We start from the raw sequence: 25,632 nt of genomic DNA, 5'->3' as shown, positions 1-25,632 counted from the left end.
AGCAGAGGGCCCTGGATGTGGTTGGCAGCCCAGAGGAACAGGAAGTCACCGAGGTGAAGTGAGACCCCACTTAGTTCTCGTTCCCCAGGCCATGTGTGTCAACCACCCCCCAACACCACCCCACCACCACCCTCACACTCACCCTCAGCCCCACTTCACCATACTCACCTCCACACCACCCCTACACTCTACCAATCCTACCAACTGTTCTGGCTTGAGACAATTCACACCTCTTTAACCTGTGATTATCCCTCTCGCCAGTCACACCGTCTGGACCTGTAAAGACTTAATTACCTGGAAAGACTGACATTCAAAGTATCATCTTGCATCACTGACTTTGTCTGCATATGTATTTCTGGAACCCACCTCTTAATTCACCTGAGGAAGGAGCTGCGCTCCGAAAGCTATTGATTCGAAACAAACCTGTTGGACTTGGTGTTGTAAGACTTCTTAATTGGAATATATAGACATGATGTGGAGATGCCGGCGTTGGAATATATAGTGGCATGTGTAGCTAGGGAGTCAAAGCTTTTCTTCCATTAAGTTAAGAACTGTTTTAATTGTTAATTGGAAAGCTTTCACCCTGTTGCTAATGTGATTAATTCTGTGTTTATATTAAAATTTGTTTTAACATAAGAGATGCCTATTGGTCAGTGTCATCACTCTTGTGGCTTAGTAGTCTTCTCTCAGAGTCTTACAAATTTCAAATTGTTGGGATTCCAGTATGGGAGTGTCACAGGAGAGAGTAAATATGTTCAGGAAGGCAAGGTATGGGAGGGTCAAAAAGGAAACATTTTGATTAAATATTTTTGTATTAATTGTCACGCTGGAGTAAGCGCCATGTTTACTGTAGCACAAATATTGGTGTCATGTTTTCTTAGGATGTGTTGACAAGAAAAGATTTAGCACCTGACAGTGACTGAGGCAGATAAGACTTGCAATCCAATGACATTGTAACTTTATAAATTGTATATTCCTCCAGGCACAAACCTGGCAAAGTGCTTACAAATTTTTTCGCAAACTGCTTTATAGTTCATTGGGGAGACAGGATCAGATGCAAATTTAATTCAGTGAAGAAACTATTGGCCATAACATCCAAACTCCAGGGCAATGTAACTGGGGGTACCTTAAAGATATGCTGGGGAGCACACCCAGAGGTTCCCAGGTAAGGATTGCACTGCACTTGCCTGAGAAATGGAAACTTCCCTTGGAAGTTGCTCCATACCGAGAACCATCCGAAAAGGCGATTTAAATTTCAGATGATTCGAACTGTCCTTCAACAATAAATATCCAGAGAAAGTTAGAAGAAGAAAACCATTTCTGACTTCTGGGCAACTATTGTACAGGCTCACACTGGCCTGCCTGCGGGACTCCACCCACACCCATGAAGATGTGCCCCCACTGAAGCCCAATCTGATCACTCTCCTGAGGCACGAATCCCCCAACCCTCCCTGGCCAAGGCCCGATCACCCCCCCCCCCCCACCGCCCCGCCTCCCCCACACCCTCCCCCAAGTTGCGACCCAAACTGATTCACCCCACCCAAAGTCCCAATCCCTCCCTTCTCCACCACCACCACCCTCCATTGCTCCGCTTAACTTATACACTTACATTTCCTGATCGGTCCAGGACTTTTGGACATGGCTAGACCTTTAACTTTAATCACCTGTTATTTTAGATTTCCAGCATCCCCATTATTTTGCTTTTATTAGACCCTTAACTTACCTGGTTTAGGGCAGCTTGTGCCACAAAAAATGGGGTGTGGTCTCCTTACAATCAACTGAGTAGCTCTTGATGCTCGGCCCTGGGAATGCACTGACTGTCCAAATCTCACCCGGCTTGAGTCGCAACATCGAGTGAGATAGGATCAAAATAAAATTCAGATAAGAAAGTCGGTGCAGAGTGACAATCCGGCTCTGACTGCCTCTCTATGGAAGTTCAGACCCTAATATTTAAATATTCCCAACACTTGAAATAAATGGAAATCCTACTTTAACGAATCCAGTGATAAAAATAAAGGGCCTGAATGCAAGAATTCTTTGAATATTTGCATAGGAAGGATTAACAATCTTCGCTTTCAAAGGCTATATATTTTGGTCTGTTTTTTCAGTATTTCAGAAATTCGCCGATATTCGAAAAAGCATTTAGATATTTTCACACAGATACAAGAAGGATAATATTACTCCTTTCACTTTCCCTATTTAAATGGAAGAAGCAGCAGAGAATTTGACCGAGCGGCACACTGAAATTGCTGGCTAACTTTTCTTCTTCCGAATTCTCATGTGTTACTTTATTTCTCGCCTTATCAGCAGTGATCCAGATGTGTCTATGCAGTACAGCAAAAATGTCTGAAAATATCATGCATTTACTACTGTTCTGGAATGCAAAACAGATGTTAGCAGGACCTGGGGAGTTCAATGCAAACAGCAGCATTAACATCTTACTTGGTAAACATGAAAATACCTCAACAGATAATTAAAAAACTGGTGTGAAAAAATACATTGAAGAATATATTAATAATATTTGCATATTTGAATTTCTACTTTTGTCACTTTTATGGTCAGTTATTGTGATGTTTGGTCATTTTTTATCCTGATCAATTCTATGGGGGTGAGTTAGAGGACTAAGGTAGGTTAAATCAGACATTATATGGATATTTTTAAAAAAACTGTGGTGATGAGAATTGATATTCAACCTATTTATGACCTGAATTAATTTATTTATGAATGATAAATTACCAGATGACAGTGTAAGTGGTATGATGGTGCACTAAATGTAGTAACCTCGTGACCTATTGAGTCCATTCTTGTCTGAAAATAAAACAGTAACACATTAAACTGGAGTCTTTAGAAAATTGCACTGAGCGATGCTTAGATTATTTCAATTAATGAAAGTCAAAATCATTAGCAACCATGCTGTGAACCACTGGCAGAAACTTCCAGGGAACTGAATATCAAATGAGTGAAAGAATGAAATTATGGTAATCACGCTGCTGACTTCTCAGAGCACATCTTCTCATCAATTTGTACTTGTCATCATAAATAACAGTCCATTGGTATAACTGCTCCTGCTTCCTGTTAGTCAGGAAATAAGAATGAGTTCCTTATTCATCTGCTGCAATGAATAAGGATTCAGCACCGAGTTAATCTGTAGTAACTCACAGCAATCCTGTAAGCAAATGGTTAATTGGCCATATCAGTGCCATTTGCAGATTTGTTTTTGATTTGGGGATATGTATGGTAATTTGGAAGGTATTTTTATAAAACGAGAGCAAGCTTCTAATGTATCATCAATTTACAAAGTTTAAGATCTACTGAACCATATTTAATGGTAGATTTTATTAATTTATTTTTATTCTTTCATGGCATGTGGGCAAGACCAGAATTTGTTGCCTATCCCTACTTGCCTTTGAACTGAGTGGCTTGCTGACTATTTTAGAGTACAATTAGAGGCAACCAGACTGGTGTGGATCTGGAGTCACATGTAGGCCAGACCAGGTAAGTATGGCAGATTGGTCCATAACTTCCTGGTTCCCCAGCATGCTCATGTCCCAGCTCGGGGAACATCAGGAATACTGGTCTGGGTCTGGGTTGCAGGTTTTAAACTCGTATTGAGTAGCTCCTATTTGGCGAGTCTCTGCCCCATCAATAGGGGAACTGATATTCCACAAACCCCATGGGGAGATCTATTAACAGTCCCCTGTGGCCTTCATGGTCGTCATGCATCTCTCCCAACTCATGTCCATTTCACTGTGGATACTTTAACAACGAGGAGGTCGCCTCTGCCTCTTCCCATTCTGCCTCATGTATGAGGCAGACTGAGACGGATCAGGAGGTGCGAAGCGGATCGGCGATCTTCACTTCTGCAGGGAGTGCTAAGGGTCACCATTATTCCTGATGGATGCATTATACATCACGTCTACGGCTCTTTATGTTATCCAAATAAGCCAGAGTTTGGATGAAACCTGGCCTTGGCGGAGTTATTACAATCAGTTTCAGATCTAAGTAGTTCTTCAGTATTGGCAATTAGGGGAACCCCCAATTCCTCGGCCCCCATATCTGAGCCCAAGTCCTGACAATTGGGAGAAGATGGCATAAGGTCCTCCACGGATGATAGCCCAGTGCCACCGACGGCCATCACTTGGGTTGGACCCTCAACGGGGACAGGCTCACTATCTCTGAGGTGATCCAGGTGCATCCTCAGAACTTTGTCTTGGACATTCACCTTGTAGGATACAGGCCTCATTTTTCCAAAAAGACTCAAGGGATCCAACTGGAGCCATCTCTGAAACTCCACATGTCGATTGCGTCACCTGTCTTAAACATTCTCTCGGATCGTGTGGCATCATGATTTATTTTTTAATTTTCCGGTTGGGACTCTACCCTCCCATAAAATTCAGAAATAATGAGCTTAACCTGGTGCAAAGCCAGCCCCCATCAATAGTTCTGCCGGGGCGACTCCTGACATGGTATGGGGAATGGCTCTGTAATCAAATAAGAATTGTGTCAACCTAATCTCTATAGATGCAGCTGGCTGCTTCTTCTGATTTTTGAAGGTCTGCACTGCTCACTTTACCAAACCATTGGAAGATGGATGATAGTGTGCCATCCTAATGAGCTTGATGTCATTTGATTTCATGAAGGCCTGGAACTCCCCACTAGTGAAGGCTGTGCCATGTACACAACAACTTTGTTGAGGTTTCCTAATCATGACATGGGAGGTCATAGAGGCCATGCTACTTCCATCCACTTGGAATACCCATCCATCAAGATCAGGAACAGAGAACCCAAGAAACGCCCAGTGAAGTCTACATGCAGTCGCACCCATGGCCTGCCCGACCATTCCCATGGGTTTAAGGAGGCCAAAGGGGCGGGTTTCTGGTTTTCCTGACATAAGTTACATTGTTTTACCAAGTTCTTGGCGAGCATCTTCTTTTCAGAAAGCCCAGGTGGTCGCTATGTAGCTCCTTTAAAATTGGGCGTTGCCCAGGGTGGGCAACAAGCACTTGGGATCCCCACAGGATTGTAACATCCTTAACACTAAGTTCTTCTCGCTCAGTGAGATATAGGCCCATAACTTCTGGCTAGCGGTGGAAAGCCAAGGGCCGCCGATTCTGAGAAGGAAAAATGGGCACTTATCGGCACTCGGGTATCACGCCAAACCTTCCTTTCAGTCCGGAAACCTTGGGCCTCCAGCACAACAGTCTGCGCAGTTTCCAGTGTGGCGCAGAAGAGTGCAGCCCTGCCGTCTTATGACGGGGTCAGGTTGGGAATGCCCATTGTGTAGAGACATTTAAATAGCAGATTTATGTTGAAGACAACAGGCAACATATTTAACAAGTGTTTTTAACAGGGATTTTTTGCTTTTTCTTTGATAAAGGCATTGCTGTTGTAATTGGTTCTTTTAAAGTAATTTTTTTAATAATTAAAGGTGATTATTTATAAGTGAACATAGGTTTGGTTATTTGTTTTAAACATGAAACTATTTAAATCTGCACTATATTATTATATAACTTTACTTTTGGCATGCTTAAAAATGTTCAGTTTTTGTGAGAGTCTGGCCACCGGCTAGTTTGGCAAATGGGGTCGAGTACAATTTGGAGGCCCGATTAACTGTGAGTTTACAATCCCCACAAAGATGGACTGATTTATCGGGTTTGAGGACAGGAATGATGGGTGGGGCCCACTCCACAAATTGCGCAGGTTTTATTATCCCTACCCCCTCCAGACACCCAAGCTCCGGCTCTACATTCTCAAGCAGCACGTATGGAAAAGGTTGTGCCTGAAGTATTTTGGCATGGCATCGGGGCGACATAGTTCTGGCTCTGATTCCTTTCACTTTGCCAAGTCCCTCTTGGAAAACTTCAGGATATTTACTAATAATTTTGTAAAGTCCTCCAATGCCCAATCTGAAAATTTGCAGCCAATCCACTGATCTGGTGGAGCCAATTTCTGCCCATAAAATGTGGTCCCTGGCCTCGCACGACAATGAGTGGCAGTCGGTCCGGCTGCTGTCTGTCGGTCACTCGTGTCATCATGGTTCCCATAATCTGTAAAGGTTCCTCTTGTAGGTGGCTAATTTAGCACTGGGTGTCCTATAAACTCAAAGGTAGTTTGCTAGTCAGGTTGTTTATTACGCTGAATGCTGGGGTTCTGCAAGCTGTCAGGAGGATTACTTTCTGCTTCTTGTCTCCCATGTTTTTCGTCCAATATAAATAATGGATGCGCTGTTCATATTCGGCCATCTTCTCCTTAGTACCTTAAGGCTCGAGGTTACTGACAAAAGGCATTTTGCATTGCTTATCAGACGGTTGTTGGTTTCACTCTGAAGGCTGCTTGAGAATCTTAATTTTATTCCTTGTCACCAATGTAATAACTCCACCAAGGCCAGGCTTCATAAAAGCTCTAATTAATTTGGATAATGAAAAGAGCTGCAGCCGTATTCCAGCCCAGTGACCACCAGAAATGCCAGTCCGGGTCTGGCTGCAGGTTTTGAATACTTCCTATTGGGAGGGCCTCTGCCCCCTCAATGGGGGAACTCATATTCCACAAACCCCACAGGGAGATCTAGCAATGATCCCGCGCGGCCTTCGTGGTCATCATAACATTTACCTTCTCCCTTTGAATTGTTGGGGAGCACAGGTTCCCAGTCCCAGGTTCGATTCCCACCTTGGGTCACTGTCTGTGAGGAGTCTGCACGTTCTCCCAGTGTGTGCGTGGGTTTCCTCCGGGTGCTCTGGTTTCCTCCCACAGTTCAAAGATGTGCAGGTTAGATGGATTGGCCATGATAAATTGCCCTTAGTGTCCAAAAAGGTTAAGTGGGATTACTGGGTTACACGGATAGGGTGGAGGCATGGGCTTGAGAAGTGTGATCTTTCCAAGGGCCGGTGCAGGCTCGATGGGCTGAATGGCCTCCTTCTGCACTGTAAATTCTATGATTTTAAGCTGAGCTGTCTCTTTAAGCATCTCCTTTACGGCAGCTTGTGACCCAAAAAGGGCGTGTCCCTTTGTTCCTTGCACTCTAGTTACTCCACGCTGATGCAGCCAGGGGCACGCTTCGCTGCTTCTGTTTCACCCAGCCTGAGCGAGGAAGGCTGGGAAAGACAGGGGTTTCACAATTACAGCGAGGGTAAAGCCATTCAGACTGGCAATCTGCAGGGGTTTGCCTCTCTCAGGAAGTTAGGGGCCATTGCCTTTGGAGTGACAAATGGTGGAGTGAGATATACTTACACTTCTGGATTGAGATTTATTGCAGACTGAATGAAAATCTTCTCTGACTACTGGCTTAAGGAGTTTGTGTAAAATGAGTTTAATCTCAGCCTAGATCCTGGTAGCATAGGCCTACAGCACAAGAGGGATGGTGAAGAGCTAACTTTCTCTTCACCACATGCGATCCAGATAACTCAGTCAACTCAATGTAATAATAATAATAATCTTTATTGTCACAAGTAGCCTTACATTAACACTGCAATGAAGTTACCGTGAAAAGGCTTAGAATGAAACTGTCTTGCGGAACAATCTTCTGTTCGATTTGGGATATGGCCATCACTGGCAAGCACTTTTACAGCTATATAAAATTATGAGGAGCATAGATAGAGTAGACAGGAAGAAACCTTTCCCCTTGATGGAGGGATCAATGACCAGGGGGCATAGATTTCAGGTAAGGGGCAGGAGGTTTAGAAGGGATATGAGGAAAACGTTTTTTCACTGAGAGAGTGAAACTCACTGCCTGAAAGGCTGATGGAAGCAAAAACCCTCAGAACATTTTAGAAATATTTAAATGTGCACTGAAATGGTTTAGAAAGCCAGTCAGTTCAAGGGCATTTTGGGATGGGCAACAAATGCTGGCCCAGTCAGCAATGCCAACATCCCAAGAATTTTTTAAATAAATATTGCTCACCTCCTTCACCTTGAGCACCAAAATATAAATTCTCATATAAATGCAGTCATTTCCAATTTTTGATCCTTTCAAAGAGTAATTCCACGGTGTTGTAAATAATAAACAAAGAGGATGATGTTTCTAAAGATCGGCTCATTATTTGTAAAGGAGATTATCATGTCAAGAAGGATCTTATATCTTTGAGGACTTCGTTAGCACTTCCTGACTGTAAGATAGGGGCTGTTTAGCACAGGGCTAAATCGTTGGCTTTGAAAGAAGACCAAGGCAGGCCAGCAGCACGGTTCAATTCCAGTGACAGCCTCCCCGAACAGGCGCCAGAATGTGGCGACTAGGGGATTTTCACAGTAACTTCATTTGAAGCCTACTTGTGACAATAAGCGATTTTCATTTTCATATAAAGGTGAACAGTAATGCAATATCCTGCATGGAACTTACCGGATGGGAATGCTTGTCTTCCCCAGGCTCCTTGTAGAGTACGAGCTTCACCGCTAGGGGCAGGGTATCTCAATTAACCATTGTATAAAAGGTCCGCCAATAAGCACCGACCATAAGAGGAACTGAGTAAGGATCTACCGGGCAGCGTACATATCGTGCGTGTAACTAAAACTTTGTTTCTTATTTTGTTCGGTGTGGACTTCCCGTGTCCTTATTACAAGTAATATTTTAGTTTGCTCTAATAATATTGTAATTGAGGAATCAAGCAACACATCCAAAATATTTTACTTTATAGTCCCATTCACATCATAATTAAATTATTGGACTAGAAAATGGTGCTTTTCACCTGGTAAAATGACTCTGATAAGCCCTGACATCAGTATATTCTAATCAGAAATGCTTTAACAGAGATAACATTTTGTCCTAAAGACAGATCTTTATCCCAGTAAAATGAATTGTCTTTCCATTGACCTCCCCAGTAGTTCCTGCACTCAAAGTGTTCATTAGCTGTTTTTTGTTATGTCCTGGGGTAAAAACAAGTGTGTCACCACTGGACTCCTGACATTTAATTAATATGAGAATAAGTTTATGACAGTAATTTACATAAACGTGTCTTTAATGGAGTTGCATGTGAGCAAATCTTTGTAACTTGAACGCAGCAACAGAGTGTAGCTCTTAGAGTGTTAGATAGCACCCTGGATATTTGCAGTGGTTTTAGCTGAAGTTTTGGCTCTTTTTTGTGCTTCATTATACTTAGTCAGGTGACGGGAAGGCCAATGTTTAGTGGGTTTTAGCGAGATGCAGCAAATTTATATTTGGCTGCAACTGCCTTGCATTTGGACAAATTGTGGGGAAAATACAAAATGAAAGATAAAATAACACAAATTCTGGGCGCGTGATTTAACCACCGGGTTACACTCAGCACAGGTAAAATATCGCAAAAGGCCGAAATCGAGATTCACTCCAGGCGCGAATCAGTTTGCTATCTAACAGGCCCGCTCCCGATGGCGAGTTCCGGATCATGCCCAAATATGGCGAGCATATCATTAACCCCAATTTGCATTCATTTCCATCTCATAAGAAACATTGAAATCGAATGTAACGACCTCCCAGGAATTAATTTGTGCCCCAGCGAGAAATTGCGCAGGTGCCGTTCAGTACTCCTTTTTAAAAACGGGAAGCTGTTTTTGGTTGTTGAGGGGAACTGAGGAGGTGAGTAACAATTTCCATTTTTGAGCATAGGGAACTGGAGCTGCTGCTCCAGTGCTCGGGGGTGGAGGGGGGTGGGGGTGGAGGGGGTGGTGGTGTTGAACCTCTCACTGGGGCTGGGCTTAGTAGGGCGGGCTGAAGCATTCTATGTCGGGAGTCACCCCTGGGCCAGGGGAGTTAAGGAGCTTTTCATCTGTGAGGCCTTCAAGCCATCTTTACATATTATGGAGACCCATAACAAGGGCAACTACAGCTGCAGCCTGTCTATCCTACCCCAAAATTTCCAGGACAAAGCCGTGTTCTTGGTTATATGCTGAAGGTTACTTTAACTCCTTTTGACTGTGAGCAGCCTCTAGCTTCGCAGCTGCAGGCTATTGCTCATAAGAAATTGGCCTTGTTTGTTTTGAGAGCACTCCCCAGCTGCAGGTTATGTTTGCTGCTTTCTCCTGCTGGTGGCTGCAAATGCCTGAAGGCTGCTGTTTCTGTTTCCTTTCTTTTCTGTAGCCGGAAAAAAGGACAATTTTTTCTAAGATACTTGGGTGCTGGAACAGCGATCTCAGGAGGACGTATTAGTCCAGAAGGCAATTTGCTTTGAAGCAAGATGACACTGCGGACCTGGTGCGTGACATTGGTCCAATTATGATTATCTGATTATGCCGTTGAAGAAATACTTTTGCAGGTTGTGGATGCTTTTGTTGCTGATGTGGTGAATGCTGCATGTAACTGGCACATCACAGTGATTTAAACACACTGGAACACAAGTGGAACATGTGGATGCCACGAGTTGGTTCCGGTGAGATTTGGTTATGTGGGAGGGCCTGGACAACTGAGGCTCCTGGATGGAGAATGGCACTGATACGAGTACAAGTAACACATTAATAGACTGATAATTTCTGCGATAAAGTTCTGGACATGCTAACACATTCTGAGGCTTATCCTCTGCTTCTGTTGAAGGATCTCTGAGAGCTGACATTGTGTGTTTGGTTATTTTGTGAAAATGAGCTGATTTAGCTTTCTATTGGTACCAATATGGAACGGTGACGTTTCCTTGTTGTTTAATGGTCAGTGTGATATGTGGAATGTTATGTAGTTGATTTTCAAATCTTTATTCCCGTTGACCATTTAATAAACAAAATATTCTAAAGTGGGTTCTCATGGGTATACGTTCTATGTCTCAGACAGTGATTATTTCAATCAAACTTTGATGCCTGAACACTTTGCCTGACCTCTAGAAATGTTAGCACCTTAGAGGCAGCAGCCACCAATCAAACACTCAGGAGCTTCAGCACTGGGGATATCCTCACGACCAAAGGGTAAATGTGTAGATTAGTGGAGGGCACCCGAGCACGGTCTCCCTAATGTTCCCAGCAGGGGTCTGGGGGATCTCCTGCTGTGGCCAGGGTGAGTGTGCAAGCAAGATTCTCCAGCACCCCTGGCTCGCTGGATGGCAGGAGGGAAGGCAGGACCCATAGGTATGGGGGATTTTATGGTCTTGAGGTGGATGCCCTAATTGATTGTTGGTCTATCTCCTTCTCCAATTCCTTACAGAGACCAAAATGGATGGTGGTGTCAGTCGTGCAGAGGCTGCCCTTGCAGTGCTGGTGGCAGCCCAGGTGGTCAGACTCTGGAGAAGGCTGCAGCAGCATCGATGCAAATTAGAGGTGGCACCACATGTGTTGGCGGCCACTACACACCGTGAAGACCCGATTGTCCATCAGGTCGAGGAGAAACCCAGAGGCAGAGGCCAGTGTACTGGTGTCGTTGGTCTTTCGGGGATATGACGGACAGCATGTGCTGCAGGGAACTCTATCTCAACAAAGAAACAGTGCGGCGCCTGTGTCATGTCCTTGCAGACGTGGCACCTTGAGGAGGAGGAGGACAGCCACTTCCGGTGGCTGTGAATGTCACTGCAGCCCTGAACGTCTCTGCACCCAGCTCATTCCAGGGCTCGAGAAGGGACTTGTGCAGCATTTCCCAAACTACAGCACACAAGTGCATCCGTGAACTCACTGATTTCCCGTGTGCCTGGACAGCAGATGTTATCAAATTTGAGTTGGACCAAGCCCACCAAGATGCCAGGCTGCAGGATTCTCCACCATCACTGGGATGCCCCAGGTCCACGGGCAATAGATGGCATGCGTGTTGCCTTGCGTGCATTGAGCGTCTGGCTCCCTTCTTTAACAGGAAGGGGTTTCACTCCTTGATTGTTCAATTCCTGTGCGAAAACCACCTCTGGATCATGCAAGCTTGTGTGCGCTTTGCTGGGAGCGTGCATGACAGCTATATTTCAGTTAATTAAATCCAGGCTGTTGTCAAAAATTTATCGAAGTCTGTAATTGCAATTATTATAAGGTCCAGAAAGGAGTCCACACCAAGCAGAACAGGTTGAATCAAATGGAATAAAGGTTTAATGCAACAGGACAAGAGTACAGAGCAGTCACTCTACTGTCGGAGACACTCACAGTCATGGCCGTCCAGTTTTCTATAGAAGGGGTGCCCCTCCCATGAGTGGGGTTAGTGCATATTCCCCATAGTTTTGGGAATATCAATCCCCCAGTCTCACAAGTGTCCCATGACCTGCTAAGGTTTCATTAGTCTTCCGTGACCCGCTTAAGCCCAGGTTATGACAGCAACATTATTTTATATTAATTGGATTAATGCTGCGTTTTTCAAGTGTGGAATGGTCACCTAAGTATCCAATATGACAAACAATGATCATACTTTTATTAAGAAGTGTGACACCTTTGGAAAAGACTGAAGTAAAGGCAGGGCCTAATGCCTGTTCCTAAAATTTGGTCCTTTGAAGACGGTCTAATTTAAATGAGGCCTGAGGCCAACTCATTCCAGCACAGAAACTGCTCCCTGCAGCCAGTTCATGCTAAAAGTTGGTGCTATCCAATTCACCCCTGTGTGTTGTTCCAGTATTTTCTGACTTTATTTCAACTTTTAATTTACTTTTTCAGGGAGGGACGTTAGATGTTTATATTGCACTAATCAGGTTCTGGGCTGGCTGCATTTAGAATAACCAAGTCTTGTGTGGCCCAACCAGCACAGTCCTTAAAGGGTCTGCTCAAGGCTACAACAAGTCAGTAAGATTTTTAAAAACTTAATTAGAGCTCAATGTGGAGCCAGGAGGAGCAGATGCACTCTTCCTCATAATGGTCCTAAAGATCATTGCTGATTCACATAATTGGCCTATTCCCAATTGTCTCCCCACTTCTGACGGCTGGAGCAACACCCCCCTGCCACCGCCCCCCCCCCCCCCCCCCCCCCCCCCGCCCCCCGCTTCATTGTCTACCCGAGTGCTCCTGCCAGTGGTGGAACAGGCTGCAATTCAAATTCGCTTTGCGGTAATCTGCCTGGCTTGCAGATCTGGCTTGTAAATCTGCAAGACTTCCATAGCTTGTCTGTCTTATTTAAATGAGGCCTGAGGCCTAAAATACACCTTGGGCCTACTCATTCCGGCACATAAACTGTTCCCTGCACCCACTTCATGTTGGAAAGCTGGTGCTATCCAAATCAACTGTATGTTGTTCCAGTAATTTCTGATTTTATTTCAACCTTTAATTTACTTTTTCAGGGAGGGAAGTTAGATGTTTATACTGCACTAATATTACTCTGCCGTGGTCTCTGGGAGCAAAGAGCTACATGATGTTTATATTTTGCCAATATCCCAGCTTTAAATTACTTTTTGTTAACAGTGGCAGCTATTCAAAATGTGTGTTGTTTTACGTCCTGTATCACCAGTGAAAATATAGCAATTTAAAGCATGAGTTTTAAGCTGACAGAATGGCTGATTCACATTGCAACCACTATAATAATAAGCCTTTCCACTTGCACACATGTAAAATAAACTATTAATGTCAACTCTTGGCAATATGCTTTGCAGACTACAATGGTGTGTTTAGCCTGCAATGAAATGAGAAGGTAGTTTCCATTAACCTCAGGGTCTTGGGCAGAAGGAGGTGGACAGGCTCCAATTAACAAAGACAGAAATAGCCTGATTCATGCAGATGTGGTCAACTGTGTTTCAGATGGGAAGCTGTGGGGGGGAAAATTAAACAGAGATCAATTTATTTAGATAATTGTTCACATTGTTCAGTGCCGAATGGCAAAGTAAGTATAACAATTAACATTATCTTCCTATTGTTTGTGTTTCTTAAACCCTAATGATGTTTCATCAGCAAGTATCACCCATACTGCTCCTGCCTCAATTAATCTGCTGTTTAAACTCTTACCTGTACTTTAGCAAGCTTTACTTGCCAATCTCCCAGTATCCATTAAATGGACCTCACTCAAAACTTTGCTGCTAATATTCTAACCACTCGCTAAGTCCGACTCACCCATTATCCCTGTGCGAGCTTACCTGCACTGGCTTCCAGTCGAATTTGTCTCAAATTTAAAATGTCACTTTCATGTTCAAATCTAAAGCCTCACCCTGTCTCTGACTTCCCGCAGCTTTAAAACCCTCAGAAAACCCTGCGTTGCTCCAAATTGGCATTACCTTTGCAAAAGCGTTTACCTGGTAAAATTCCCCAGTTTTCTTGAGAAATACTGTCCAATATACCACCCGATGGGCCCAGAGTGCTTTCTGGAAAAGTTAAGGGGTCAATTATGGTGCAAGAATGGAGTTGAACAGTTCTGTTGCTCTGATTTTGTGAGGCCCTTCCCATGTCGCCCTTCTCTACTGGAACAACATGCCTGGACTTCATTTGGATCGAGATAGCAAATGAGACCTTGCAGTCCCTGGTAGCCTGATCTGACTACGTTAAGAAACCCACATCCACAAATGCTGAAAAGGAATGCCTCTTTGTAAATGAGTGACTATAGACTGGACTTTGCTGCAATTCTATCAGCAGGGCTCAACCATTAGAATTTTGATTTTTTTGGGGGGGGCGTTTTTCAATTCCTGAACTGTCCTTTCTTATGGATGGACCTGATACACCATCAATAACACATGACAAGTGATGAACGTAACTGAGACTTTAATACACTAAACAGCAAGCCACCTGCCTCTGGACCCGAACTGGGTCGGAGGCGGAGACTTGCCACCATTATACACAAGCCCAAGGGGAGGAGCCACAGGCGGAGCCAGCCTGGACAAGCCCAGGCATGCACAAGCATGCACAATACATTACAATACATGTCATGCAATAACGTGGTTTACCACATACACCCCCTGTTTAAAAAAGAGTCCGGTGGGGCTGAAGTGGTTTTAAAGGTCAAGTCTGTCGGGAGCCTTGACCATCCGCCGTGATCACCTTAGTCCCGGCTGTGGTATGGGCGCCGGCGTCGAGACCTGCGTGTCCGGGAGCGTGCTGCCTTCTTCTTCTTCACCCAGATGTTGAGTCGGCGAAGGGGTGGCAGGGTATGGGCGGAGGTGGTAGTGCTTGTCGCCAGGTGGGCCTGTGGGTGTCAGCACGTGAGGGAGGTGGGCAGGGTGGGGGAAGACGGTGTAGGACGGGGGGTGGTGGTGATGGTCGCCGGGGAACCTGCAGGTGCCAAATCCCGAAGGGAGACTGTGTCCTGCCGCCCGTCCTGGTGTGCCCGGTGTAGGTATATTGGGGGTTTGCATGGAGGAGCAGGACCTTCTCGATGAGGGGGTCGGTTTTATGGCTCCTCGCATGCTTCCGGTGAAGGACGGGAACCGGGACTGTCAGCCAGGACGGAAGCGAGACCTCGGATGTGGATTTCCTGGGGAAGGCAAACATACGTTCATGAGGAGTCTCGTTAGTGGCCGTACATAGGAGCGACTGGATGGAGTGGAGCGCATCGGGGAGGACATCCTGCCAGCGGGAGACTGGGAGACTTTTCGACTGTAGGGCCAGAAGGACGGCCTTCCAGACCGTCGCATTCTCCCTCTCCACCTGTCCATTTTCCCGGGGGTTATAGCTGGTTGTCCTGCTGGAGGCGATGCCTTTGCTGAGCAGGAACTGACGCAACCCGTCGCTCATAAAGGAGGAGCCCCGATCACTGTGGATATAGGTGGGGAACCCAAACAGGGTGAAAAGGCTGTGCAGGGCCTTGATAACGGAGGCAGAGGTCATGTCAGAGCAAGGGATGGCGAAGGAGAATCTTGAGTACTCGTCAACGATGTTGAGGAAGTACACGTTATGGTCAGTGGAGGGGAGGGGCCCTTTGAAGTCCATGCTGAGGCGCTCAAAGGGGCTGGAGGCCTTTACCATATGTGCTCTATCTGGCCGATAGAAGTGTGGTTTGCACTCCGCGCAGACCTGGCAGTCCCTGGCCATGGACCTGACCTCCTCGATGGAGTAAGGCAGGTTGCGAGCCTTGATGAAGTGGAAAAAATGGGTGACCCCCGCGTGACAGAGGTCCTTGTGGAGGGCCCGGAGTCGGTCTACCTGTGCACTGGCACATGTACCGCGGGAGAGGGCATCTGGGGGCTCATTGAGCTTCCCGGGTCGATACAAGATATCATAGCTGTAGGTGGAGAGCTCGATCCTCCACCTCAGAATCTTGTCATTCTTGATCTTGCCCCGCTGTGTGTTATTGAACATGAAGGCAACCGACCATTGGTCAGTGAAGAGAGTGAATCACCTGCCGGCCAGGTAATGCCTCCAATGTCTCACAGCTTCCACGATGGCTTGGGCTTCCTTTTCGACGGAGGAGTGGTGGGTTTCGGAGGCATGGAGGGTACGGAAGAAGAAAGCCACGGGCCTGCCCGCCTGGTTGAGTGTAGCAGCCAGAGCAAAGTCCAATGCATCGCTCTCCACCTGGAATGGGATGGACTCGTCCACAGCGTGCATTGCGGCTTTGGCAATACCTGCCTTGATGCGATTGAAGGCCAGTCGGGCCTCAGCTGTCAGGGGAGAAATGGTGGATTTGATCAGTGGACGGGCCTTGTCCGCATAGTTGGGGACCCACTGGACATAGTATGAGAAGAACCCCAGGCCTTGGGGCAGTGGGGAAGGGGGCGTTCCAGGAGGGGGCGCATGTGGTCGGGGTCGGGCCCTAGGACTCCGTGTTTCACGACGTAGCTGAGGATGTCTAGGCAGGTTGTGCGGAAGACGCATTTTTCTCTATTATAGGTTAGGTTCAGGAGTTTAGCGCTGTGGAGGAAGCGCCGGAGTTTCTCGTCATGGTCCTGCTGGTCATGGCCGCAGATGGTGACGTTGTCTAGGTACGGGAATGTGGCCCGCTGCCCGTACTGGTCAACCATTCGGTCCATTTCCCTTTGGAAGACCGAGACCCCATTGGTGACGCCGAAGGGGACCCTGAGGAAGTGGTAGAGGCGGCCACCTGCCTCGAAGGCAGTGTATTGGCGGTCCTCCAGGCGGATAGGGAGCTGGTGGTACGCGGACTTCAAGTTGACTGTAGAGAAGACTCGATACTGCACAATCTGATTGATCGTGTCAGATATGCGGGGGAGGGGATACGCATCGAGCTGCATGTATCGGTTAATGATCTGGCTGTAATCGATGACCATCCGGTGGGAGACCATCTTCTCCCCAGTCTTGATGACCACCACTTGGGCTCTCCAGGGGCTGTTACTAGCCTCACTGATCCCCTATCGCAGGAGTCGCTGGACCTCCGACCTGATAAAGGCCCTGTCCTGGGCCCTGTCTGCTTCTGGTAGCGACGGGCTTACAGTCCGGGATGAGGTTTGTGAAGTGGGAGGGTGGAGCGACCTTAAGGGTCGCGAGACTACAGACGGTGAGGGGGAGCAGGGGTCCGTCGAACTTTAAGGTAAGGCTCTGGAAGTCGAGCCCCAGTAATAGGGCAGCGCAGAGATAGGGGAGGATGTAGAGCCTAAAGTTAGTGTACTCTACACCTTGTACAGTAAGTGTCGCGACACAGTACCCCCGGATTTCTACTGCGTGCGATCCGGAAACCAGGGAGATTTTCTGGGTCTCGGGTAAGATTGGGAGGGAGCAGCGCCTTACCGTATCTGGTTGTATGAAGCTGTCTGTGCTCCCGGAGTCGAAAAAGCAGGCATTCTCGTGCCCGTTGATCCGGACGGTCATCATGGACTTCGCGAGGTGGTGCTGCCGGGACTGTGTGACGGAGGCAAGTGTCGGAAGGCGGTCGGTAGGCCGGTCGGAGGTATCAGCGGCCAGCGTACGGTCGGGTGAGCTGGGCTCCCGGGAGGCTACGGAGTGGTCCCAAGATGGCGGCCCCCATGGGTCGCGGGTGGCGGGTGGCATCTGCGATGGCCACCAAGATGGCGGCCCCCATGGGTCGCGCATGGCGTGTGTCAGCGGTGATGGTGTCCAAGATGGCGGCCCCCATGGGTCGCACGTGTCGGCTGAAATTAAACATGGCGGCGCCTACGGGTCGCACATGGCAGGTGGCGCAGCAGCTGGGGGCGGACCCTGACAGGCAGCAGGCAGCACTGCTGGGCCTAGAAGACTTAGTGGGGGGTCGGGCCTGGCAGGCTTTAGCGAAGTGGCCCTTCTTCCCACAGCCGTTACAGGTCGCGTTCCGTGCCGGGCAGCGTTGTCGGGGCTGACTACTCTGGCTGCAGAAGTAGCACTTCGGGCCTCTGGCATGGCGGGCCGCTGCGCGGCGCAGGCTCGCATCGCACCCGGGTCAGTTGATGGCTGTGCCCACGAGGGTGCCGCACGATCGAAGGTGTAGGCCCCCATGTTCTGGGAGGCCACCTCCAGCAAGTTGGAGAGTTGTACTGTCTCTGGGAGGCCGAGTGTCCCTCCTTCTAGTAATCACTGGCGGATATAGTTAGAGTTCATGCCCGCGACATAAGCATCCTTGATCAGCAGCTCCGTGTGCTGGGTAGCCGATATCGCCCGGCAGTCACAGTTCCAGCAGAGGATGCGCAAGGCATACAGGAATTCCGCGAGTGATTCCCCAGGGCGTTGCCTTCTCGTGGCGAGGAGGTGCCTAGCTCTACCTGGTTAACGGATTTCACGTATTATCCTTTTAGCAGCGTTATTCCGCATACGAGGGGGCATCCCTGATGAGGGGAAAGACTCTTGAGCTCATCCGTGCGTGGAGGACCTGCTTCTTCTGGAGATCTGTGAGGTCTTCGTTGAAGGATGCGAGGTACACCTCGAAGCAGCTTAGCCAGTGTTCAAATGTTTCTGTAGCGTCGGCTGCCTTTGGGTCCAGCTCCAAGTGATCAGGCTTGAGCGATGAGTTCACCTTGAGGTGTTTAGTGTATTAAATTGACACACCATCAATAAAACACAATGAGTGATGAACATAACTGAGGCTTTAATACACTAAACAGCAAGTCCCCTGCCTCTGGACCCAAACTGGGTCGGAGGTGGAGACTTGCCACCTTTATACATAAGCCCGAGGGGTGGAGGCACAGGCGGAGCCAGCCTGGACAAGCCCAGGCATGCACAAGCATGCACAATACAATACAATACTTATAATGCAATAACATAGTTTACCACACGAACAAATGCCAGTTTTGTTGAATTTGAAGGCTGAAAACTGCATTAAGACTGTCTAAACCTGAATGCACTTCAGAGCCTCAACAACCTTGAGCGAGAAAGAAAAAGATTGAGCTTCCATCTGAAAAAAATCTAAAGCCCATCTGTGTTGGCTGCATTTGAAAATGAGTTCCTGAGGCAAGGTGACAGTGTTCTAAACCATAGTACACTACCCAATCTTCACAAAGTCTTTTTCATTAAAGGAACAGATACAACAGTGAATATATTGAAATCTTGCAAGCTGTCTACACACCTGCAGTAAATGTAAAAGAATGGCATGATTTCTCTGTTCTGGGGACAGGATTCTAGTTACTAATACTAGTTATCTATTCATTGGAGAATAGATCTTCTGGAGTCATAAGATCCCTAAATCCCAGAGAGTGTCAATCCTTTAATGCTTCTAAGATGCTATTTTGTATACCTTATAATTTGACTCATGTTCACCTCTTCAGATGTCCTTTGGTGAAGAAAGCCTGCTGCCCTCTAAGATAGGGTCCTCCAACACAATTCTTCATTCAATATCTCCATATTATGTTCAATGAATCTCTTGTGAAGAGGGGCAATGTTATCTCCATCTTCTCTCTCCACTGCCTCTGTGTTGTCAGATTGCATACCTGATATCCAGTCCTGATGGAACCCAAATTTGCTCTTATTAAACATCACAAAGATCATAGCCACCATCTTATGCTCCTGCCACAAACACTGCATCTTTGATAGTGTTTCTAGCCTTCTCTACATCACTGTTTCAAGTTGAAGTAGACTCTTTGCAATTTCGCGATATTCTTTGAACCCAATCTCCCGCTATTCTTTGAACCCAGTTTCGCGGTTGATGTGTTGGGTGTTCTGGATCACATACAGGTCACCAACACTTGAAGTAGTGCAACACTATTTTACAAAAAGGTTAACTATTTAAACATACTTGAACTGTGGGTAAATACAATACCAGCTTTAACTAAAGACCTTTGCCTTGTCCTAACCAGTTGATGCACTCAGCACATGGTGAATGTCTGTGTTGCAGGCTGTGAGCTCTGTGCTCCTAGCTAGCTACTACTTGAAAAAGCTGGAACTCTGATGTCCCCTATCTTTATAGTGCGTGTGCTCCCACTGGTGATTGGCTGCGGTGTTGTGTATGTTGATTGGCCCCACTGTGTGTCCATCAGTGTGTGTCTGCACCATGATATACTGGTGTATATTATGACATCCCCCCTTTTATATAAAAAATGTGCCTGCGTGACAATAAATAGTGTGAGGTGAAAGTTCCTAACTATGTGTGTGTGAAATATTTACAGGACTATGTACATAAAACTAAGCTATTTACATGGGAAGGTGCCTGGTGCAGAAAAAACAGTGTGTCACAAAAATAACGAGAGATGAACACTATATACAAACCACTTGAACGATTAAACGGAAGAACAGAACAGACCAGAGTGTCCATTAGTGCAAAGTTCACAAATTAAGTCTCTGAGGTGGGCGACGAATTCTGGTTGACCGCCTCAAGGGTGGGTCAGGAGTCACCAGCTGAGGAGCGGGCTGGACTGCGTCAGAGTGAGGAGGATGCAGAATAACCGGAATCTCTGCATAGTCCAGGTCAGGGACAACGGGAGGGCATGGCACTGGTGGAGGATCGCGTGGCACTGGCGGAGGATCACGTAGCGAGCGCGGAACGAGACAAAGGGCACGCCGATTACGGCGCAGAATGGAACCAACCGGTAGACGAACCAGGAACGAGCGGGGAGCCACCTGTCGAAGAACCACAGCAGTTGCAGACCAGCCACCCTCCGGAAGATGGATGCGGACATTGTCATCTGGAGCCAGAGCAGGGAGATCAGCTGCACGGGCGTCATGAGCCGCCTTGTGCTGTGCACGAGACAGTTGCATTCTTTGAAGGACTGGAACTTGGTCGAGATCTGGGACGTGAATGGACGGCACCGACGTCCTCAGGGTGCGACCCATGAGCAGCTGGGCTGGTGACAGGCCAGTGGACAGTGGGGTCAAGCGATAGGCCAGCAGGGCGAGGTAGAAATCAGACCCAGCATCGGCAGCCTTGCAGAGGAGCCGTTTGACTATGTGGACGCCCTTCTCCGCTTTGGCATTGGATTGGAGGTACAGGGGACTGGATGTCACATGCACAAAGTTGTACCTCCTGGCAAAGTAGGACCATTCCTGGCTTGCGAAGCAGGGGCCATTGTCCGACATCACAGTGAGTGGGATGCTGTGATGAGGAATGGTGTCCTTACAGGCAAGGATGACTGCAGACGATGTGATGTCGTGCAAACGTACCACCTTTGGGTAGTTTGAAAAATAGTCTACAATCAGTGCGTGGAACAGGTCGATGCTGACCTTGGACCAAGGGGACGTGACCAACTCATGGGGCTGTAAGGTCTCACATGGTTGGGCCGGCTGAAACCGCTGACAGATGGGGCAGTTGAGCACTGTGTTGGCGATGTCGTCATTGATGCCGGGCCAGCACACTGCCTCTCGGACCCGTCAAGATGGCCCTCGTGTAGCTGTTCCAAGACAAGCTGGCGCATGCTGTGCGGAATAACAATGCGGTCCAGCCTCAGGAGGACACCATCGACTACCGCCAGATCGTCTCTGATGTTGTAGAACTGCGGGCATTGGCCCTTGAGCCACCCGTCTGTTAGGTGGCGCATGACATGCAGTAGCAGGGGGTCAGCCGCAGTCTCGCGGCAAATTTGGATGAGGCGTTCATCCGTGGCTGGTAGATTGGAGGCCACAAAGGCCACATGGGCGTCAACCTGGCAGACGAATCCCGCTGGGTCACATGGAATGTTGACTGCCCTGGGCAGAGCATCGGCTATGATCATTTTGCCTGGGGTGTATACGGGCTGAAAGTCGTATCGCCGGAGTTTGAGCAGAATGCGCTGGAGGCGAGGCGTCATGTCATTCAAGTCTTTTTGTATTATATTGACCAGCGGGCGATGGTCGGTCTCGACGGTGAATTGGGGAAGGCTGTACACATAATCACGAAATTTGACGACACCGGTCAACAGGCCCAGGCACTCCTTTTCTATCTGCGCGTAGCGCTGTTCTGTGGGGGTCATGGCGCGTGACGCATATGCAACGGGGGCCCATGATGAGGCCTCATCGCGTTGCACGAGCACTGCCCCAATGCCGGATTGGCTGGCATCCGTCGAAATTTTTGTCTCTTTTGCTGGATCAAATAAAGCTAAGACCGGGGCCGCGGTTAGTTTTGTTTTGAGTTCTCTCCATTTGCGCTCGCGGGCAGGAAGCCATTGGAAGTCTGTCATCTTCCTGACCAGGTTCCTGAGAGCTATGGTATGAGAGGGGAAGTTAGGGATGAACTTCCCTCGGAAGTTGACCATGCCCAGAAGTCGGAGGACCGCCTTCTTGTCCTCGAGCTTTTTCATGGCTGTAATGGCAGCCACCTTGTCCGCATCCGGCCGCACACCCAACTGGGAGACGTGGTCCCCTAGGAACTTGAGTTCCGTCTGGCCGAAGGAGCATTTGGCTCTGTTGAGGCGTAGGCCCTGCTCCCGTATGCGTTTGAACACGCGCTGGAGGCGACTGATATGCTCCTGCGGGGTGGTGGACCAAATGATTATGTCGTCAACATAGACGCGAACACCTTCAATGCCTTCCATCATTTGTTCCATGATCCTGTGGAATACTTCTGACGCCGATATGATCCCAAACGGCATCCTGTTGTAACAATATCTGCCAAAAGGGGTGTTAAAGGTACACAGTTTCCTGCTGGATCTGTCTGGGGGCTGTTTAGCACAGGGCTAAATCGCTGGCTTTATAAGCAGACCAAGGCAGGCCAGTAGCATGGTTCGATTCCCATAACAGCCTCCCCGAACAGGCGCCGGAATGTGGCGACTAGGGGCTTTTCACAGTAACTTCATTTGAAGCCTACTTGTAACAATAAGCGATTTTCACTTCTAGTTGAATTTGCCTGAATCCTTTCGAGGCGTCAAGTTGGGTGAAGAGTTTGACGCGAGCCATCTCGCATGTGATCTCTTCGCACTTGGGGATTGGGTAATGCTCCCTCATTATGTTGCGATTCAGATCCTTTGGATCAATGCAGATTCTGAGCTCGCCGGAAGGCTTTTTTACGCACGCCATGGAACTGACCCAGTCGGTTGGTTCCGTAACTCTGGAGATCACTCCTTGGTCTTGGAGGTCCTGCAGCTGCTGCTTGAGGCGGTCCTTGAGGGGTGCTGGGACTCTGAGAGGTTCATGCACCACAGGCGTGGCATTCTGTTTGATTATGATCTTGTAAGTATATGGGAGTGCGCCCATGCCTTCGAAGATGTCGCGGTGCTGGTCGATGATGGTGTTGAGTTGCGCCCTGAAGTCAGCATCCTGGAAGGCAGACATGTCATCAGGAGAGAGAGTGAACTCTTGAACGAGGTTTAGCAATTTGCACGCCTGTGCGCCAAGCAGGTAGTCCTTCGAGGAGCCCACGATCTCGAAAGGAAGGATGGCTTTTCGTGACTTGTGCGTCACTTCGAGTTGGCATGAGCCCGTAGCAGGAATGATGTTGCCATTGTAGTCCCATAGCTGACAGGCCGATGGGAGAATGGTTGGTTTGACACGAAGGCTTTGGAAAGCAGACCACGCCATGATATTGGCGGAGGCACCAGTGTCCAGGCAGAATCGTATTTGGGACCGGTTGACCGTCAGGGTGGCACACCACTCATCGTCTGGATCAATGCTTTATACCGAAAGCGGCTGGTGTCTTTGTTTCGGGGACAGCCTGTTTTTCGTTACGACACCGACTCGAAAAGGCACCTTCGGGTGCTCGGTGTCACTGCTGTGTGGGAGGTCGGAATCGGACTTGTTGACCGTGGGTTGAATTGCCTGAACATTCCTGCGAGGCTGGCTGAAGCGATATGAATTGGAAGGTTGAGCTGCTCGACAGCAGGCAGCATAGTGGCCAAGTCTTCCACATCGTAGGCATTGTCGAGATTTTGCGGGGCATTGCTGCTTTAAAAGGGTGGAGCCACAGTTGCCGCAAGTCGTGACGTCAGCACGTTCGCTGCGCCACCGCGCATGTGCGGTGCGGTCCTGCGGTTCGCTGCGCCACCGCGCATGCGTGGTGCAGTTCTGCGTGGTGCGCGCCTGCCCATGTCGCCGTCCCCTCGCTTGGTGCGTACAAGCGCGGGAGTCCGTGAAAAGCGCGCGAAATGGCCGCCCTCATCCAGGCTGAGGGCCTGGAGGTGTTCAATCACTTGGACCCGTTCCGCCTCGTGGGGACATTGCCGCGCCGTTTCAGCCGCTTGTATACGGGAGTACCGACTGGTGGCATTTTCATGTAGGACACAGGTCTCGATGGCGGTTGCTAGGGTGAGTTGCTTTACTTTGAGGAGGTGCTGACGTAGGGGGTCCGACTGAACACCAAAAACGATCTGGTTGCGTACCATGGAGTCGGAGGTGGGCTCATAGCTGCAAGATTGCGCAAGGATGTGGAGGTGCGTTAAAAAGGATTGGAAAGGTTCGTCCTTACCCTGCCAACGCTGCTGGAACACATAGCGTTCGAAACTTTCATTCACCTCTACACTGCAGTGAGTGTCAAATTTGAGGAGAACCGTCTTGAACTTCGTCTTGTCTTCGTCATCTGCAAAGTTGAGAGAGTTGAAAATATGGATGGCATGGTCTCCAGCCGTGGAGAGGAGAAGAGCAATCTTTCTGGTGTCCGAGGCGCCCTCCCAGTCCGTGGCTTCGAGGTAGAACTGGAAGCGCTGTTTGAAAATCTTCCAGTTGGCCCCGAGGTTGCCGGCGATGCGGAGCGGCGGCGGCGGGCTGATGTTGTCCATGTTGAAGAATGACGGAATGCTGGCGGAAGGCAGATCACTTGCAGGTAGGTCTAAGAAGTGCCAGTATGCAACCACACCTGGTATCATGATGTGTTGGGTGTTCTGGATCACATACAGGTCACCAACACTTGAAGTAGTGCAACACTATTTTATTAAAAGGTTAACTATTTAAACATACTTGAACTGTGGGTAAATACGATACTAGCTTTAACTAAAGACCTTTGCCCTGTACTAACCAGTTGATGCACTCAGCACATGGTGAATGGCTGTGTTGCACGTTGTGAGCTCTGTGCTCCTAGCTAGCTGCTACTCGAATGAGCGGGAACTCTGATGTCCCCTGTCTTTATAGTGCGTGTGCTCTCATGGTGATTGGCTGCGGTGTTGTGTATGTTGATTGGTCCCACTGTGTATCCATCAGTGTGTGTCTGCACCATGTTATACTGGTGTATATTATGACATCTGTATTCTTTGATCGCTTCGTCGCACCCGACATGGTGTCGGGACGAGGCCGTTGCATCTTGCGAGAGGCCTCCGGCAAGATTTGCGGCGCTCAAAATGCCTCACCAGATTCAATGGAGTCTCGCGAGATGTCATGATCTGGGTTTTTCCCTCACTGGCCGTGATCCAGATCAGAATATTTAAATGTGCCATTCGGGTAATTTAAATATTTTTTTCAAATAAATTTAGGTTACCCGATTCTTTTTTCCAATTAAGGGGCAATTTAGCGTGGCCAATCCATCTACCCTGCACATCTTTGGGCTGTGGGGGTGAGATCCACGCAGACACGGGGAGAATGTACAAACTCCACATGAACAGTGACCCGGGCCCGGGATTGAACCCGGGTCCTAGGCGCTGTGAGGCAGCAGTGCTAACC

Source organism: Scyliorhinus torazame, chromosome 9 (assembly GCF_047496885.1).
Source record: "Scyliorhinus torazame isolate Kashiwa2021f chromosome 9, sScyTor2.1, whole genome shotgun sequence".
In the NCBI taxonomy this organism is placed as follows: domain Eukaryota; kingdom Metazoa; phylum Chordata; class Chondrichthyes; order Carcharhiniformes; family Scyliorhinidae; genus Scyliorhinus; species Scyliorhinus torazame.
The sequence above is the reverse complement of the archived record's forward strand: the minus strand, read 5'-3'. Positions refer to the sequence as shown.